The 19,805-nt window shown below is 42.0% G+C and overlaps 1 protein-coding gene across 5 annotated transcripts in view; it reads right to left on the bottom strand.

Moving 5' to 3' along the window:
* The window catches only part of ZNF609 (zinc finger protein 609), a 232,309-nt gene extending 217,139 nt beyond the window's left edge, over positions 1-15,170 (bottom strand). For 3 of the 5 annotated variants that reach the window (XM_067750152.1, XM_067750171.1, XM_067750181.1), the window contains exons 1-2: positions 15,043-15,162; positions 6,121-6,201 (exon numbers count right to left, since the gene is read on the bottom strand). The gene's annotated coding sequence lies outside the window, so the exon portion shown is untranslated. Of the gene's footprint in view, positions 1-6,120; positions 6,202-15,042 lie in introns of all 5 variants that reach the window. The other 2 variants (XM_067750160.1, XM_067750191.1) reach the window with 2 other exon arrangements.
* Positions 15,171-19,805: the final 4,635 nt, after the last annotated feature.

Genomic DNA, 19,805 nt, shown 5'->3' with positions numbered 1-19,805 from the left:
TTCCCCCTTAGATGTGTAAGAATCTTGGGCAAGTCACTGCACTTATTTGAGCCTCAGTTATTTCACCTATAAAAAGCTGAGATAATTAGTACACCATACACAGTTTAATACTCTCAGTAGAAACTGGAACAGCACCCTGACAAGAAACTCATTAATATTCTTAAAACAAAATGAATAAATATTTACTTGAAATAGAACAACCACCAAAAAAGGTTATAAATAGCCTCATTAGCTGAAGTCAGGTTTGTGCCTACCTTACAAAAAATCTTTCAGCTTTCAGAACTTTGGGGTTTTAGAACGGCAGAGAAGAGACTGTGGACCTACACAGAAGTGTTTACTGTCAGAAAGTCAGTTTGCTAATGCACAACAAAACATTTTCTCCCTTTCCAAGACTAAAGTTTTTAAATAGCCTTTGGCCTGACTTTAACAAAAAGTCTTTTAAAACTGAACAGTGTCAGGACTTCCCTGCTGGCCCAGTGGTTAAGACTCTGCGCTCCCAATGCAGGAGGCCTGGGTTCGATCCCTTGTCAGGGAACTAGATCCCACAAGCTGCAACGAAGATCCCGCATGCCGCAACTAAGACCCGGCACAGCCAAATAAATAAATATTTTAAAAAAAAACCTAGGGCTTCCCTGGTGCAGTGGTTGGGAGTCTGCCTGCCGATGCAGGGGACACGGGTTTCGTGCCCCAGTCCAGGAAGATCCCACATGCCGTGGAGCGGCTGGGCCCGTGAGCCATGGCCGCTGAGCCTGCCCGTCCAGAGCCTGTGCTCCACAACGGGAGAGGCCACAACAGTGAGAGGTCCGCGTACCGCAAAAAAAAAAAAAAAAAATAAACAATGTCCACTGGTAACAACTCTGTCCACACACAACTGTCAATGATTTGTCATTTGTGACTTCTCCTTATATAAACTAACCCATCGCCTTGGCCCCAGTAAATGACATGAATGATACCAAGTCATCTCAATCTTTAATTTACATTTTTCAATTTTCTAATATAGATTTTATTCCCTCCACCTCCAAACCCTTCTACGGACAGAACCACATATCTACACTAGTCCCTTAGTGTAATGACCATGCCACTTAAAACATGAAGTGATATACTTTCACTAAGAGTTACAGTTTATCCTTGAATTCTTTCTCAATTCTTGGGTAGATAGGTTTAATCTCATCAAATTTACTGATATGATCAAGAAAAGCCTAGGCAGCTAGGAAAAAAATGTATTGGAAAGACTAAATAAATATTACCATTTCTGGGATAACTCTAGGGACTTCTGTACATTTTACCGTGCTTTCTATGCATTAAAAAAGATTAATTCGTGCCCTAATTTTTTTTTAAAGTTAAGCATTTATCATCATTTGACCAGAAGCTTTAAACTGCTTGGGAAGTGGGAAAAACAGAAGTGGAAATTCTCTAACATCTTCATCCCTGAATGGATCTTTCACATCATAATCAAGCAGTCTTACAATTTTCTAGTTGCCTTTCCATTTTTAACATGTCTTCTTAAAAAAGCAAAAACAAACATAAACTCTTACCATCAGTTGAGCAAAGAGCTTAACTAATTCATCTTTTCTTCTTTCACCTAATTTCTAGGCAGCACGTGTGACTAACCACCATCACTTTGTGGGCTTCTTTGGTCTTGATTGAAAATGTTTAAAAAATTTTTTTAAAGATGCTTTTCTCCTCTCCACAACCTCTGAGACTATGCCAAGTGACCATCTGTTTTGCACAGTCCTTTTGATCCCTTGCTTTCTAATAAAATGGCTTTTAAGTCTTTAAACTTCTGGTGGGTTGTTTTTTAAAATCTTTCCACTTTTCCTACTGTACATACTTGATTGCAGCTCAATTTCTTAAAAATGAATCCCCATATGATAGATTTTATTCCTGCTCTCCCTGAAGAATGTTGAGCTTAATCAAGATTATGATTACTATTAAATAGTGTTGACCTACAGAAAAGTTTATCAATTCTTGTTTGTTCCTCAAAGCAAAATCCAGGTTATTTCTTTGCTTTATGGGATCTAAAACTGCCAACTGTGTGAAGTAGTTTATCTTACTCAAAACCACATCTTCACATTTGCTGTCAATAAAGTATTTAATCTATGTATAAGTAAATAAACCCCACATTATTATTATCTGGCCTAATTCTGCAGCTTCTCCAATCTCCTTTAACAGTTTCAACTCAGCCACATTATTGTGATTAGGGCTGTGACATTCTTATTTAAGTAAGGATTTCGATCCTTATAAAAATTTAATCCCTTGCAACCTGTATCATTCCTATGAAGTGCAGAGCCTAGCAGCACCATATTTCAACAATTAGTTTCCTTCCATCAAGTATCTGAGATGTGAATTAAACCACTGTATCATTATTTTGCCTACCAAGAAAGGAGAAGGGAAAAAAATTATATGAGGATGACAGAAATGGCACTCATCATGTTTATGTAACACTTTAAAACAAATCTAATGCTTCAGATCACAAATTCAGGTAAAATATATTATAGACTTGTTGTTGGAAGAAAATGTCACTGTTATATTACCTACTCCAATGTAATCTTGTTAAAACTGAATTTCTTTCTTATAGGAAGGCTCCATAAGAAAAAGAATATTACCAGACACTGTCCTGCATTCCCCTCTTTGCCAGGTAGTGTTATGGAACTCATGTGAAATCCACACTGCCAGGATTTCTAGCTCTGTTAGGACTGGAAGGGCCTACTAATACAAACCACAGAAACACTACTACTAAAAAAGCAATTATCACTAGCAAAGTAAGCAACGTTAAAGCATTTTTACTAATAAAGCAAACAACTTGGTCAGTTAAACTGAAACCCTTTTAACCACTAGAGGAAAAAAACAACACACACTTGAATTAACAGACACTGGTTTTAAAGTTCATAATATCGGTAATATGTTATTGTACCACTTGAGTGTATGTGGTGAGGAAGTATGACTTCAAGTCTGATATACAGCAAATCCTGACAAAGAAAAGCAATGTGAAATCTGCCCAGAGGCTCACCTAACATTACAACCATATCTGCCTAAAAGTTAACAGATTTTTCTTAGCATCAACCCCAAGTTCATTGAGAACCTTTATTCTAAAATTTTATATCAAAATAGCACATTTTTTCAGAATGGCAAATAGGTCTCCTTGTGCACTGCAACTGCACAAGATGATGATATAAATAACTAAAAATAGAGTGTACAGGTATCCTGCACCTCTCAGCTACCTCAAATAGCATACAATATAACAAACGTGCTGAGAGCTTGATGTCCGTAAGCTGCATTCTACACAACCCAAGGACAGAAATAAGACATCTCTCATATGATAGGCAGGAATTTTAGGTTGGAGCCAATTACCAAAACGGCCTAAGGGATTTCTGTTTCCTATCAGCTTAAAGTAAAGAAAAAGGGAAGAGGCAACAGGAAAAATAATGAAGTAGTAAAGAGCAAGCAAGGAAACTATAAGAAAATTTACAAAACACAAGTCAAACAAGAGAGCATCTAGACATCATAAGACATCTTCATCCTCAGGCTAATGAATTAGGTACTAAGACTTCCAGAACATAGCTAGCTATGCATTGAAAGGAAGTTGAAATACCACAAACCTTAAAATTCAATTTTTAGGCTGGGAGCAAAGTGTACAGTCCCTGAAAACTTATTTTTAATGAGCTACCCCAAACAAAGTTGCTGAGGTCTCACTAGAAGAGGGAAGGTCATGATAATGGGCTTTTCCCGCTGAGGAAGGAGAAAACTCAGAGGCCTAACTCACCCATTACTCTAGGCACCCAAGGGCCAATCAACAGAAGAGTAAATCCCACTCCTCAGGGAACTGGCTACAAGGCCTCCAGTTCTACCCTTGGTGTCTTCCAGACATGACTGCAGTTTTCACCATGATTAACTTCCAGGAATGCCAGCCAGGGAAGCAGCCAAGAAAAAAGAACATTTTTCCGCCTCACTGTCAGCTAGACCCTTTGGAACAACTGCAGACAGTGCCTCTATCTCTCTTCTGGGCAGAAGAGTATTCAGCACCCTGGGGGAAGTGCCTAACAAACCAGTAACACACTACCACCACAATTCTCAAAGATGTCTACTCTGACCACCTTATTTAAAGCTGCAACCTAGGGCTTCCCTGGTGGCGCAGTGGTTGAGAGTCCGCCTGCCAATGCAGGGGACACGGGTTTGTGCCCTGGTCTGGGAAGATCCCACATGTCGCGGAGCAGCTGGGCCCGTGAGCCATGGCCGCTGAGCCTGCACGTCCACAAAAAAAAAAAAAAAAAAAGCTGCAACCTTCCTACCTCCCCCACCTATCCTTCCTCCATACTCCTAATCTCCCTTACTCTGTTCTATTTTTTCCCACATTATTTATCACTCTCTTTACACTATATAATTATTTATTATCCTTATTTATATTTCCTTTTGTTAAAAGACAAGATCCACGGGGTTGGGATTTTTTTGTCTATTTTGTTCACTGATAGATCCTAAGCAGCTAGGACAGGACCTCACATATAGCAGGAATCCAATAAATATTTATGGAACGAAGGAAGTAAATAAGAAAAACTAAAAAGACCTCTTGGAGGTCAACAATACCCAGAGGGCCCAACCATGCCTATATTCCTCTAACAGAATCAGTCTGGTTCCTGTGACTGACCTACATTGCTTCTGTCTGCCATGTACTACCTCTCCCCTTCCCCTCAAGTCTTCCATCAGCTAGGATATATGGAACCACAGTACTGCTGCAGGCACTAAAGGGCACAAATGCTTGTCCTTGAGTCTGAAGGATTTCTAAAGGCTTTCACAGTCTGTGCCTTGTTCCTAGGTTATTCAGTTTGGGATAAAATGTGTTAAATGCAAGTTACCTTAACATAAAAGAAGGTCTGAAAAAAAAAATCACAAGAAGTTTCTGTTTTCAAAAATCAAATTCCAATTCAATTCAGCAAGCATTACACATAAAGTTATATTCAAAGCACTGGGGTGGAAGCCATGGGAAACAGGAGACTCAGGTCTCTTAGGAGTTTAGAATAAGGTAGGGAAAAAAATATATTCATATATGATTAAAGTCAAGGTGTGATACAGTGCTATAACAGAGATCCCAGCAAAGAGTTAAAGAGATACAGAGGAATACAAAATCAATTCTGGAGATATAGGCGGGTGGGAAGACGAAAGTTAAGAAAGTCTTCAGGAGGGAGATGAAATTTTTTGGTAGGTTAAAGGAAGGGTCAGATTTAAAGCTGAATGCCTTGGAGCAGGGAAGGGCATTCCAACAAAAAAGAAAAGAAAAAAACTAAGGTGTTGAGACTGAAAAATGCAGGGTAAGTGGAAGGAATGGCTGGAAAAAGAGAAAGAAATAAGACTGAAGGCCAGGGTTGGTCAGATCACAGAGGATCTTGAGTGCTGGCCTATATAGGCAGTAAGGAGTCCTTAAAAGTTTTCAGCAAGAAGTGAAATAATCAGAACTGTGTTTTTAAAAGTCTACACTGGGGGCTTCCCTGGTGGCGCAGTGGTTGAGAGTCTGCCTGCCAATGCAGGGGACACGGGTTCAAGCCCTGGTCTGGGAAGATCCCACATGCCGCGGAGCAACAAGGTCCGTGAGCCACAACTACTGAGCCTGTGCATCTGGATCCTGTACTCCGCAACAAGAGAGGCCGCGACAGTGAGAGGCCTGTGCACCGTGATGAAGAGTGGCCCCCACTCACCACAACTAGAGAAAGCCCTCGCACAGAAACGAAGATCCAACACAGCCAAAAATAAATAAATTCATTAATTAATTAAAAGTCTACACTGGGATTCCTTGCTACATATTCTTCTAGAAATAAATTCTTTCCTTTCAAAGCACTTCAGCTCATAATCATACATTCATTAAATGATTGCTAGTTTCCTCAACTAGATGTGTAAGTCCAGAAAGGACAGAGATGATGTCTAGCCTGGCACATAAGTGCTCAATAAATACAGGCATACCTTGGGGATATTACAGGTTCGGTTCCAGACCACCACAATAAAGCAAATATCACAGTAAAGCAAGTCACACAAATTTTTTGGTTTCCCAGTGTATGTAAAAGTTATGTTTATTATATACTGTAGTCTATTAAGTGTGCAATAGCATTATGTCTTAAAAAATAATATACATACCTTAATTTTAAAATGCTAACCATCATCTGAGCCTTCAGCAAGTCACAGTAGTAACATCAAAGATCACTGATCACAGATCACCTTAACAAATATAATAATAATGAAAAAGTTTAAAATACTGTAAGAATTAGAGAAATATTGTGACACAGAGACATGAAGTGAACAAATGTTGCTGGAAAAATGGTGCCAATAGACTTGCTCGACACAGGCTTCCCACAAACCTTTAATTTGTAAAATACGCAGTATCCGCGAAGCACAGTAAGACAAGGGATGTCTGTATTCACTAAATAAATAAATAAAAACTATAATAATATTGCAGTAGTATGTAGTATGTAATACAGAAAGAAGCATTAACCATGAGGTTACTACAATAATATACAGATGAAGGCCTGAACTAGGTCAGGTGAAAAGGTGAAGCTAAATGATAAAGTATCTAGAATGATTCAAACTTGGTGAATGATCAGATGAGGTGGTAAGGAAGAAAAAAAGAACCAAATATGAACCCAAAGTCTTGTGCCACGGCAACTGGAAGAACTGTAATGCTTAGGGGAGAAAAGGGTAAGCAAGTTTCAGAAATGATGGACTGGAGGTACATTCAAAAGCAAATACCAAGTAGAAAAACAATTTCCCCCTTCCCACTATACCTTTCAGATTCATAGACCCCATGAGCCTCACAATTCCAATTTCTCTATAGTTCCATTTCTGATACCATTCTTGCTGAGTTTCACACCAAACCTCAGAATTTGTAACTGAAGTTTACAACGGACATTCTTGAACATTCACTTCTGCTCACATGAATAAAAGTTCATCTTAACCAAACCCAAAGTGCTTACCTAGGAATGTTACTAGGAACACTCTGATAACATACCAAAAGCCCTCTGGCTTTACTCTGTACATAGAACAGAGCAGACACTGCTGCCTTACTCTATAAATACTGAACTGCAGCCTAAGAAACTACAGGTACCAACATGCAATGTTGTATCAGCATGCAGTGCAGTACCAGCAGGCAACGTGGCCTAACTGCCAGACCTGGATTTCAATCGTGGTGTGGTTTGATTTCCAAGGGTTGCATGGCACTGGTCACTTTCCAATTCAAAACCCTTCACTTGACACTTAAAAAAAAAAAAAATCTATCTACAAAAGCCACTTATATTTCTAATACAAATCTTTAAAAAATCTCATGCAAGTGGAACACTTCTCAAAATAACCTTTAGATTACCTGAAAATTAGTAATGTGCTACAGATGGCTGGAATAAAGCAAAACACTCCCAGGACATTTTATGAGTCCAAAATAAACAATAGTTCCTCCCACTGAATTTTTCTATTACAGACAGATGGATGTTTTAAGTACAAATTTAAGAAGAGTGAATGCTTCTTCCAATGTTCAAAGGTAGATTAAACATGTGATTTTGCCATGTTAAACACATTCCCCAAAAAGAAAGACTAAAAGACCATCATCTTCTTAACATTCAATAAACAGCTGCTATTGGAAGTTCCAAATCCAAAAACTAACTGGAAAATACTGATAAAAATCCTAACTTGGGGAATTAACAACTAGGTTATACAATTTTATTCCTTTAAACTGCTTGAAAGCAAAGATTTTCTAACATCACAGTTAACCCTTGAACAACATGGGTTTGAACTGTAATTTAGGTCCACTTATATCTGGATTTTTTTCAATAAATACGTACTACAGTACTACACAACCTGCAGTTGGTTGGAACCCTGGATACTGGAAGGCCAACTGTAAAGTTATATGAGGATTTTTTACTTCCCTGGGGGAGGGGGGGTGCCCCAACCGCTGTGTTGTTCAAGGGTCAACTGTACTACCAATTTCAAAGTTCCTAAAGTCACCCATCAACTTTAATTTGCTCAGTCCCTTTTAGGGGGTATTTCAGAGATCCCCCTTGTTGCTCAAACTGCCAGATTTTGCTTTTTTTTTTTTTTTTTTTTTGCGGTACGCGGGCCTCTCACTGTTGTGGCCTCTCCCACTGAGGAGCACAGGCTCCAGACACGCAGGCTCAGTGGCCATGGCTCACGGGCCTAGCCGCTCCACGGCATATGGGATCTTTCCGGACCGGGGCACGAACCCGTGTCCCCTGCATCGGCAGGCGGACTCTCAACCACTGCGCCACCAGGGAAGCCCCAGATTTTGCATTTTGATCATTAAAAATAACACTTTTATTTTGTAAACAAAACAGTGGGCAACTCTTATTCAATCCCAAGAAGTTAATTCAAAGTAGGTTTTCCACTAACTGGACAAAAATGGAAAAATGCCCAACCCACCTCCAAAATCAGTCCCTTGGCTCAAGATTTCAGATATAAGAGATTTAAAGATCTTAGATTACTGACTGAATACACAAAATTACTTCTTAATGATATCAGGCAAATCCTTTCAGGTTTGATTTCTTTCTCCCAAGCTGAGGTTCTTTTTGTACAGCTTTCTGATCCCCACTCCTACGGCTTGAGAAGGCTAGAAAAAGGTATATTTGACAAACTGGTGAACCTGCAGAATGAAGGTACAAGACTCTCCAAAAGAAGATAACTTCATTAAAAAAAAGGCACAGCATAAACTTTATAAACATATCAAAGAGGAGTGAGAGTCAAGCCCCCAGGAACTAAGGCTGCACTTATTTGCCCTTCTGAATACTGACACAATAATAAAAAACTGCCCACTTATGTCAACCATCAATCATTTTTGTCCCATTCTTTCATCATAATCTTGATAGCATAAAATTCAACACTATATGGAGCCTTTAGAGATGATCATGTCTAATATGCTCACTTTACAGATAAGGAAAATGAAAACATAGGAGTGACTAGCACAAGTCACGGCTAGTCAGAGGCGAAACAGTGATCAGGATCTGGGCTTTATGACTCGCAATTCTGTGCTTTTTCCTCTATGCTTTGAAAAGCTATATTAGCAAATAAACATTTTACACTATTAAATCAGAAAATAACTAACTGTAACTAAGCCACACAAAAATAAAATTCATCCATCTAAAGAGAACAAAGGGTTAGAATAGGAAGTACCCCAATTCAAACAGAAAGAAGGAGCATTTGTTCATACAGTACAGGGCTTTCTTAAGGGCACAACCTCGCACATATTTTCTGAGCCATTTTATTAATTACCACCTGCTCGGACTTGTGTCCTGTGCTCCATCAAATGCAACTCCTTAAGAGAATGCCACACTGACTCTTGTGGCAAAGGTCTGAAAAGTGGTAACTTCTGGCATAGATAACTTGATGGTACAAAAGGAACCCACAAACGTGGTGCCAACAATCAAGAGGAGAGGACTGGGGGCTTCCCTGGGCACAGTGGTTAAGAGTCTGCCTGCCTATGCAGGGGACACGGGTTTGAGCCCTGGTCCAGGAGGATCCCACATGCCGCGGGGCAACTAAGCCTGTGCGCCACAACTACTGAGCCTGCGCTCTAGAGCCCGGGAGCCACAACTGCTGAGCCCGCGTGCTGCGACTACCGAAGCCCGCATGCCTAGAGCCCGTGCTCCGCAATGAGAAGCCCCGCACGGCAACAAAGACCCAACTCAACCAAAAATAAATAAATTAATTAATTAATTTAAAAAAAAAAAAGAAGAAGAGAGGACTAAAGTTGAAGAGGGTGGAGATTTTGCTGGGAGCAAGTAATCCTGAAAATGGGATAAGAATAAAAATCCAAGGGAGCAACGCTGGCCTGACACTAATGACCAGAGAGCACAATAAAAAGAAGGCAGTTTCAGAGCTTGCCTGGCATCAGACAGCTCTCACCTGCAAAAGAAAGAAAGAAAAAATTCTCACAGAGACAAGAGAAAGATCGCAGGTTTGGTCCTGAGTGATGGATTAGATATGACCTAATAGGTATTTGCCATCTCTTATTTCTGGGACTCTGATCCAAGAACAAACAGCAAGAGAACCATGAAAAATCAGCCCTGTTGGATCTGGAGTTCTGCCTTGACAAGATATAAAGCTCATTCATAGATCTGACTGTGCTCATGAGACTGCAGTTCAACTCCTGCTGCTAGAGCAAGGGGAGGGGGAAGGAAGATAGAAAGGGGTGAGTGGGAAGGAGGTGGAAGATCTGGGTTGTGACTATAATAGCTACAGTAATTAGAGTGTTTCCAGGCTGCTAGGGAAGTCTTCAGAGCAGAGAATGTGGATGGGAGATGGGGGAGGGGGAAAAACATGAGGAAGCAAACTACTGAGAATGCTAGGAAAATACATGGTGGTTTGTGAACAGTTTAAAACAAATAGCTGCGATGGCTTCATATGGGGAAATAAAGAAGTTTATATTTTTTCCCAGAAGTGAATATTATACAAATGACTGCTAGGCTCCTACTTAAAGCTAGGTTGCAAACTAGGTTTAAACAGATTCTTGCAAATGTCCCTGTCTCTGTAGTGGTCCACTGGCCCTGGCCTCAGTCACACTGTTTGCCTCCCTTTTCCCTAAATCAATCAAAAAACTCAATCTATCTATCCATCCAGACAGCCAGCCATCTACCTAAATCTCTGTCTCAATCTCTCTGACAGATCAGAGCCTTCACTTCACTTGGAAAAGGGATTTCTCAATTCCAAAACATTTAAAGTCACTTCTTTGCTGTCAATCAACTGTTAATTAATACACTGTGAATTCAATTAGATTGTGTGTATGTGTGTGCCTGCGTGTGTTTCAAGCACACAGCTTGTCAGCCCAACACAGAAAATCACTGGAGGACACTAAAGAAGTCACAAAATAAACACCAAGTTGCTTGTTTATAAATTTTAGGCTCTACGCCACTGCCTACTATAGTGGCATGATCATGTGAAAGAAAAATAAAATGATATTAACAGAAGATGATGATAACCTAGAAGGAAAATCTGGGAATTTGCAGAAAACCTCAAAATAGAAAGTCCTCCTCCAAGTTACAGGAAATGCTATACTTGTTTTTAAGATAAACATTTAGTTGAGATACTTCCTTAGCATGATTTGGCCCTCTGATGATGACTTGATTCTAACAGTGATGTTAATCTCAAAGCCAGAAAAAAAAGAGTTATACAGGTGCTGGGAGAAACTAAAAATGGAATAAAACGAACAACAGAAGAGGTGCAAACTTCATGTGGAGAATTACATTCATAAAATAAAAACACATGTGAAAGTCTTGAGTAAGATATGTCAGGTAGACTTAACACAAAAAGTCAATTACATCCTTTGCACCTGGGTATCCTCCCAGCAGCTAAATCCTTTTCACTACCCTAAAAACAAAGAATTTTCTCCTTCCCTATCCCCCTAATAAACAAGTGCTAGAAACACTGAATTACTATTATTCCCTTCCCATTCATAGGGCATAAAGCCAGAACTCACAGAAATATAATAGGGCCGTCTAGGACCATGTCTAAGGCAAGCTACTCAGTAATTTAAAAGAAACACAGAGAAAAGGAAGAATCTCTTTTCTCTATTCCATTATTATCTCACTAACAAACCAGTATCAGGCATTAAGAAACGTGAAACAAAGAAGAATTTCACACATATGAACTGAACCTAAACCACAGAAGACCAAGTATTTTCTTGTCACTGTGGCATGTGATTCTTTAACCACCTGCTCAATAATCCCTCTGCAACTGCACAGCTGCTGCCAATTCCACATGCCCAGCTAGGCAGGTGCTTTGGTGAATTACCTGTTCCTTAGTGAAAACAGTCCTTCACTGACACTTAGTGGGCCCTTAACCTGCCAATCAGCATCGCCTCTCTTCGTTTTGTCTGTCATTGCCAACTTTTATGAGATATCACGAAGGCATATTTAGTACACTACATGATTTTGTATTTTGCAGGGTTGTTGTTGTTTTTTTTTAAAGGAATCTGATATTTAAAAATCAGGCAGAAGAGAGAATTCAGCTGCTTAAAAGAAAATTTGCCGCACAACATAAGGCTGCCTCATCTCAGAGTGGCCCCATCTGTCTGGCAGTATTCCCATCCATGACCAGTTTCCACAAGGGAAATAACAATTGCTTAGCTACCTATGGAGCAGGAGAAAGTGGCACTAGAAGGTTCTATAGTACCTGGCAGTGATGAGAGAGAAAACAGAGTGTGAACTTCTAGAGACCACACATCATTCCTGTACTTATTAAGTCTCCACGGCTGAGCCCAGGCAGTAGTGTTCTGAGTCAAATAAGTAAGGAGTGGCACTTCCACTTGACAGAGCAATCAGTAAACCCCTCAACAAATTATCCTGTTCCAGTCATTTAGTTGCTATATGTTAATTGCAGCATAATTACTACCAGGAGCCAAAATTATGCTTCCATATCCTCACACAAAATAAGCAATAATCTGTCCAGCTATCTAGACCTCTCACAAGGAAACATTTTCTAACAAGAAGCTGGGGGAAAAATATCCAAAGTGCTCTCTGAAATATGGTCACAGTCAGAAGACTTATAAGACTCCTTGTGGCAAGGGCCCAATTCTGAAACCACTAAATCTAATCAGGGCAAATTTAATCTGAGGCTTCTGCCTTCACTGTCACCTGACAGGATTAAGAAATGAATGCCAACAGCCCAAGAGCAAAAAGCTTTGGACTCAGTTTAGCTGAGACTTCACTCAGAGACCTAGGACATATAGTTGGAAACAGTCTAAAGACAGACAACACCTCTAGTAAGACCTTAAGACAGTTCGGTCATCAAGAAACATAAAGGTCAGAACAACCTGTTCCCTCCTAACAAAGCCCAACACCTAAGTGGCAAGCCATCATTTTTAAGAAACTCATTGAAAGAGAAAAGGGAGGCAACGTGGTCAGACTTAGGGCCTCAGAAAGACCTTTACCACAACCAAAGGCTAAAGTTCCTCTTCAACAACACTCTATAGGAAATGGCTGGCTATTGTGTACAGTGTATATTGTATACAACTGTCCTCCCACAATGAGCTTGATTTCTAATCTCTGTTCAAAGAAAAGTTTTCTTTAATGTCCTAAAGGAAAACCTCATTTCTAGCCCCCAATAATTCTTTACCCAACTAATAGTACCTAAATGCTATTTGGGCACTTCTATGAGGTAAATGCAAGGGCAGGGTTCCTTCTAGCTTGTTCTCATCCTTCTCTCATTAGTAACTCCCAAGATCTCAAATGATTTTTTTTTTAATGTTCATCTCTTTGGCAAACTTCTCCCTAACACAGAAGCACACATGGATTTTCTACACAATGAACAAGTCACCTCCTTTCATCTGAATTAAAATGAAGATAAAAAGGAAAGTTGTTTCGTTTCCCCAGCCCTTGCCCAGATAGGCAAATTCTGTGGCTTTTTTGTCGTGCAATTATTCTGACCAGGAAGTCACCATTAAAAAGGTACTTGGTCCTTGAGTCCCTATCTTAACCCTGCACAGGTTTTTAGTGGTATTCCTAAACGAGTAAACAAAAATCTTTGTGTGTGTCCCATCTCTATAAAAAGGATTAAATATGCTGGCTCAAACAAGAGTAAAACCCTCCCCTTGGAGTCTTCTTCCTTAAAAGTCTGACACAAACATCAGGGTTGGGCCTCCCAGCCACTCTTCCTCCTCAACTTAGTACAGGCTAGCCAAAGAGGCAGGCACAACATGGCTGGCATTCCCTATTCTTCTGAAAAATGTGTGCCAATGAGCTCTGCATTGTTCCTCACTCAAAAAGAAGAGCCTTTCTGTCTGGCCTCCTCCAATGGCAAGCCCCAGTCTGGAAAAGGAAGAAAATGGCACTGAGGAGCCTGGGAGATGGAGCATATCCAAAGCTCTCAGACAAGACTTGAACCTATGACCTTCACTGTGTACACAATAGGCGGGTGAGAGGGACCGGTTTATCTCTGCAGCAGCAGTTCTCAGCCCTGGGGTAGCAGTCCCGATAAAATGACACGACTATTGTGTGTGGCAGCAGAACAGTCATCTCCTCACAACAGCCTAAACCAGCACTCCCTCCCCCAAGACAAAGCAGCAGGGGTGAAATTAACTCAAGGCTGCAGAGCAAAGCCTCATACAGAAAAGAGAGGCCTGTAGGGGATTGAGGACTCTCCTGAACCCCTAGGACTCTGGACACATGGCTGAAAACAGACAGGCTTTCTTCCCCATCTTTCCCACTCTCATTTAGATTGGAAGCTGTTTCTTAGAGAATTTAATCATCTGTGATTTGTTCAGAAATATTCCCCCTGAAGGGCTCTGATCTCTCCACCCTGTATGAGCCTAATTCCTAGAACCTGAAATGACTGTTTGCTGCTGCCTGTTTCACAAACACACATTAATTGGTCAGATGTGTCTCCTCCTCCTCAACCCCAGAGGGAGGAAGGAGAATCTGAGCAAAGCACAGAGATGATCCAACCGTAATTACACATAAAGGGAAAAGAGGGCAGCATGGGTTTTCCAAACAGGACAGGGTCACAAACCCTCCCGGGGGTACTAGGATAGCAGTTAAGGCCAGGCCCAGGAATCCCTCCATCTTGAAGAAAAGGACAGGAGTAAATGTGACCTGAAGACTGGAAGGAGTACACACCCACAACCTACTTACTGCACATTCCCGGCCACCTTGCTCCCCCCTCCTGGGCTGCGCACACGTCCTGCTCCCAGACCCTCGCCCTGAACCCCCCTAACTCCCTGACTAGCTCCAGTCGCCCTGGGCCCCCTCAAGATACCCAGACTCGCCTTTGAAACTCTCTGGCCTGTCCCCACAACCTGGCCAGACCCTAATCCCCTCTGGGGCACCCCTACCCTCAGCCGGAACCGGCCCTGGCCGCGCTTTGAACTTCACCCCGCGCCCCTCGACGCCCCCTCCCCCACCCGCGCAACGACACCCCCACCACCCGCGCCATACACACCTTCCCCCTCGCTCCGCCCCGGCCTCGCAACCCCCACTTCCTCTGTCAGGCGCCGCTACCCCTGGCCCCCTCGGCGCCGCCGCCTCTTTCCTCCCCCAACCCCGGCTCCACACAAAGCTCCGGACTCACCGCGCGGCCGGTCCCGGGAGCCGCCACCTCCGCCCGCCCGGGCCCCGGGCCGTCGAGCCGCCGCTGCTACGGTGCCCAGGCCGCCATCCGTTCCCGCGGCCCCTCCCCCCCACCCCACCCCGCCTCGTCTCCGGCTCTCCGCCCCCTCCTCGCGCCGCTCCGCCCCGCCCGCCGGTGCCGCTGTGTCCGGGGCCGCGGGTCCCTCCGCCGCCGCCGCCGCCGCCGCCGCCGCGATCCGGGACAACCAGGGCCGCCCGCAAGACCCGGACACTGGACTACCGGGCCCTCGGATCCGGATCTCGGGCTGGTGTGCCGTCTGGAGCGGTAGAGCGCAGGGGAAACCCGGAATCTGGATGGACGAACCAAATCCTGGGTCTCGGAACGCGCGGTCACACGGAGCCCGGATTAGAGACTCGGGGCCCGGATTAGAGACTCGGAGCTCTGGGAATGCTGGAAAACCCGGCGAGCCGGTTAAAACAGAGATAAACTCGAAGAAACCTGGATTGGAGAGCTCGAACCTAACGCTCTCTCCTCGTGGAAAGAACTCTCGCTGGACCAGACTTCCTCGCAGAGAGGTCTCTGGGGAAGTATCATACCTTAAATGCGGAAGACATCAATTCTGTAGGTGTCCAACCGGGGGGAGAGGAAAGGGTCACAAGGGGTCGGAACGTGAACATCCACAAAGAACAGAAGAGCAAGCACAGCTCATCGTGTTTCACCCATTTTATCCCTTGGTTCAGCAAAGTATCAATCCCCTAATTTTTTATCCTTTGTTCTCCAATTTCTTTTGTAGGATTACCACTAGTTTTCCTCCTAAAAGTACCTATTTCTAATCCTTCTAATATAACTTTTCACCTCACCACCCCATATCACCAAATCTTGTTGCCTTTTATTATCTAAAAGTCCTACGGTTCTTTTCCAACCCACCATTCCAACTATTGTAACTTTTATCTTATCTGCTATTCATCTGATTGCCCAGCACTCTATCTAGTAGGCATCCTGTCCTTGTTTAAGTGAACCCTCCCACTCACCTCTCACTCATGAAACTTATCATACTTTTCACCACCTCTTCCCTAAAACGTCCACACCCTTCCCTTGCGAAAAGAAATTTATCTTAATTCTCAAGTCTTAGCCTCAATTATGTCCTTGACCATCTTAGCTCTGCAGGGTTTTTTTGGCTGCGCAGCATGTGTGATCTTAGTTTCCTGACCAGGGATCAAACCTGTGCCCCCTGCAGTGGAAGTGCAGAGTCCTAACCACTGAACCGCCAGGGAATTCCCAGCTCTGCAGTTTTTATCTTTCCTTTCCCTTACCCTGAGGCATCCTTCAACAGTGCCATTCAAGAGAGTATGTGACTTGGGGATACAGCCAGGTCATAAAATCCCTTTATATCTCCAAATACACATGCAAAAGGTGTGTGTGTGTGTGTGTGTGTGTGTGTGTGTGTGTGTGTGTGTGTCAGGGGGTGATGGCTAAAGATGAACACTAAGCCTATCTGGCCTAGGAAAAATAATCTCCCCTTGATCCACCCATATTCAGCTTGTTCTAGGACCGTACAAGAACAAAACTGACCCCAGGTGACAGAAGATCTCTAATCTGTACTGGACGATGTTACAAGCGAGGATTCAGCTACTTGCAGGCAGACAAAGAGAAGGGTTTAGAGACTTAGGTATGAATTAAAGGTTAACACTTGAGTAGTCATCTTCTACTGAAGAGCATGACTCTACCACTGAAAAAGACTGGACTGCAAAAATGGGGAACAAAGCAAACATTCCTACAGTGAACTTCAATTTTTAGACAGAAATTTTTCAAGCCTAGAAGAACCATTAAAAATTTTCAAGCAATTGATGTCCTATACAGTAAAAGAATCTTAAGCTTTGACTTCTTATTCCTCTAGACCAGGGTTTGGCAAAATATGGCCCACAGGTCAAATCAGGTGCAGTGCCTGTTTTGGTATGTCCCATGAACTAAGAATAAGAATGGCTTTTACATTTTTGGATGGCTGAAAAATAATCAAAAGAAGACTATTTTGTGATGTGAAAATTATATTAATATATTAATTCAAATTTCAGCGCCCATAAAAAAAGTTTATGGCTCATAGCCATGCTCATTCACCTACGTATTATCTATGGATTCATTTCACTTGCACTGCAACAGCAGAGTTAAATAGTTGTAACAGGGACCATATGGCCTGGAAAGCCTAAAATAGTTGCTGTCTGGTCCTTTACAGAAAAAGTGTGCTGACCCCTGCTCTGAACAAGCAGTGTCTGATAGAACTTTTTGCAATGATGGAAATATGCTATTCTTGAGCTGTCCAATTCAGAAGTCACTAGTTATATGTAGTTATGTGAACACCTGAAATATGGTACTGTGACTGAAGAAATGAATATTAATTTCACTTAATTTAAATAATCACATGTGTCTAGTGGCTACTATATTAGACAGCACAGCTCTAGACGCTCCTCAAATCTCATATATTGACATTTTTGGCCCCTTGTCCCAACATCTCACTCCCTTCCTGTGACACATCTACACATTCTCAGTTGCCCTCTCTGCCCCACCTTATCTACCTGACCCCAAGTCAGGGTACAATATTTACTAGGTTTTCTTTCTAGACTCTTCATTGTCACAACAGAAATCTAATCAGTCTACCAGGTTTCACCGCATGAATTAACCCACATTATGTGCACACACATAAATGGACACACATTTACACAAGTTTCTTTGTGTCAGAGGATGGCACTGTGGCTATGTTCTTTCTTCTCTGCATGAGAGAATTAGAAAGCCCTCCACATGCAAGATTCCTTGATGCTGCTGGAGCCTGTGATATGGATCACCTCCCTCCAAACACATTCACAGAAGCTGAGAACAGCAGATGTGCACTTGCTATTTGAATCTCAAGGAAAAAAAATCCTTCATCACAGGACTTTCTTTCCTGCCCTCCGAGGCCTAATAAACTGAAGTTAGCTGATTTTTCTAGTTTAATAGATGCTTGCTTTTTTACTGGCCTTGTCTAACTGGGCAAGAGAACAACCCCAATACTGTCTCTATCTTGGCTAGGAGCTCTAGTAAAAGCATAAAAAAAAAAAAAAAAAAACTTACCAAACGAAATGAAATCCACATAAATGGACTTCAGTAGAGACAGTAGTTAAAATGGAAAGAGATTAGGGTTATAACTCATAAAAAGCCATAACTTTGTAATTATTTGTAAAAGCAATCTTTATAGTCAATTTTTATACCTACTCCCTAGGAAAAAACGGGTTTCTGTAAACTTCCAGCTTAAAAAGAAAAAAAGGGACACCTAGTTTTCTTTCTCCAGATTAGCTATAGCAAGCAAACACCACCCCACCCCACCCCTACTCCATTCCAAACATCTATCTGCAAGGCCAAAGCCTCCTAAAAATCCTGGCAGAGAAAGACTCGAGTTTTATATATATCCTACTTTGAGCTTATATAATTGAGACTGTGTCCTGCCTAGAAAAACAAAAACGCTGAATCCTTTAGCCACTATACAAATTGAGAGCCAATGAACCCAACTATCCAAAGGAGGGTACAGATATTTAGGCTGTAGAAGTAAACCAGCTCAGAAATGTGGACCTTCCCTCAGGCCAAGCTGTCCCAGAGTTACAGGGTCAGTGCAAAGTGCCGTAAAGTACTGAAAGGCTACTCCTGGGCGAGTTTGTACTCGGGCTGCTAAGATTTTCCACTAGGCTTTAAATTATGCTATTCATCACTGAGCAACTGACGGCCATCTACCCCCAAGTCTCTCCCACACTTCCTCCCGGGTGTCTCCACAAATAAAAGAGAGACCTTATACCACCACCACGTGAACTGAAGAGAGTCTTTCACAGTCTAACCATGAAAAGGAGAAGTTTCCAAGTTACTCTGCCTTTACTCATGTGGCTCCAGCTGCATATTTTGGTTGCTGAGGTGGGTTTCCCATAAACTTGTAAAGTTCTCGTAAACTTTCTTATCACGGCACACAAAATGGTTGCATAACCTGAACTCTTGCATCTCCTGATGTTTTTCTTTAGGCATGCACACACAATCTATCCAGGTGGAAAAATCAATCCATACTCCTCTGTGTTCAGGCTGTCTGTCGTGCAAATAAAAAGGCAGAAAGATAAACTTTTTTTTTTTTTTTTTTTTGCTTCTTAGGTTCTTCACCTCCTATCTTTCAATTTTATTTTGGTATTAAGAAAACCAGACAATTCCAGCACAGAATTCAAATTGCTACTGCTTGGTAAACTATTAACTGCATAGTGAACCCAGTGTGGCTTCATTAATAGTACTAGGGTCTGCAGAAAGCCAGAGAGAGACTTTTTTCCCCCCTAAAGAACTGCCATTGGCGTCCTTTCCAACTTTCTCTACAGAAGTTGAACAGAAAAAAAAAAAAAAAGAATACAACATGCCTTCATCACTAGAACAAGAATTGGGTGGGTTTTGCCTGGGAATCCAGAGTGATCAGGCCCCCACAAAACCAATGCCCGGAGCTCTGCAACAAGCAGGGTTCACAGTTGAGTGAGCATCAATGCATAATGAGTGGAGGCATTTCAATGCAAATAAATGCTGAATATGAAGGATTAAAGAAAGGGGAAATTAATCTTTTTCATAACACAGGGCACTTTTTTCTCTCCCTTGCGCTCTCTTTTTTAAGTCATGCACACAACTGCTGGAGGGAATCCAACTTCCCCAGTGTGGTAGTGCTGCTTTATAAAAAGCAGAACATACACATTTAAGACCGTGAATTTCCTGAGGATGCC

This window comes from Pseudorca crassidens, chromosome 1, assembly GCF_039906515.1.
Source record: "Pseudorca crassidens isolate mPseCra1 chromosome 1, mPseCra1.hap1, whole genome shotgun sequence".
Lineage (NCBI taxonomy): Eukaryota > Metazoa > Chordata > Mammalia > Artiodactyla > Delphinidae > Pseudorca > Pseudorca crassidens.
The sequence above is the reverse complement of the archived record's forward strand: the minus strand, read 5'-3'. Positions and strand labels throughout refer to the sequence as shown.